The sequence below is a fragment of the Tupaia chinensis genome, unplaced genomic scaffold, assembly GCF_000334495.1.
Source record: "Tupaia chinensis unplaced genomic scaffold, TupChi_1.0 Scaffold000201_1, whole genome shotgun sequence".
Taxonomy (NCBI): Eukaryota; Metazoa; Chordata; class Mammalia; order Scandentia; family Tupaiidae; genus Tupaia; species Tupaia belangeri.
The window spans coordinates 2,787,642-2,788,288 of NW_006159676.1; positions in this window are offsets into that span (position 1 = coordinate 2,787,642).

Here is a 647-nt window from a genome sequence, read left to right on the forward strand (position 1 = left end):
TTTTACCGCGCAGCAAAAACCTAATTCCTTCCAGTAAACTGTCCGCTGCAACAGTAGCAATGACGACAACAGTAATGACAGTAATAAAAAACAGCTCTGGTCACTAAGAACCGTGCCTGAGCCAGAGACAAAGCCTTCACGCCCAAAAACCTGTTTGTCTTAAAAGATAAACCGAGGGACCAGCAGTTAGCGTAATGGACTCCCCCCTAGTCGACTGTGGTTCGCGTCGCGGACCCTGTGGCTTAAAACTCACGCCGGGCGCGTGTGCATGCGTGTCCAAGATCCCCAGAGGAGACTGGAGGAGAAGGGATTGCAGAGTGGCCATCCCCCCTGGGGGGTGATTTCTCGTTTTCTGTCTCTGTCTCTCTCTGTCTTTCTGGCAAGCGCATGCGCCCTATAGCAAAAGAAAACCTCCCAAAACAAAAAATATTAACAATAAATAAATTAGTAATTTATTTAAAGAAAGAAATTTGTCCTGGGCAGTAGGGCAAGGTCACAAGGCCTGCGTCCCCCCACCAGTGGGGACCCGCAGGCTCATGGGCACCCGAGGAGGGCCAGTGCCATGCAAGAGCTGGAGGCCAAAGGCAGGGACGCCCGCAGGTCAGTGCAATGAGGAATGGGGGGAGCACCAGGCAGGGACGCCAAGG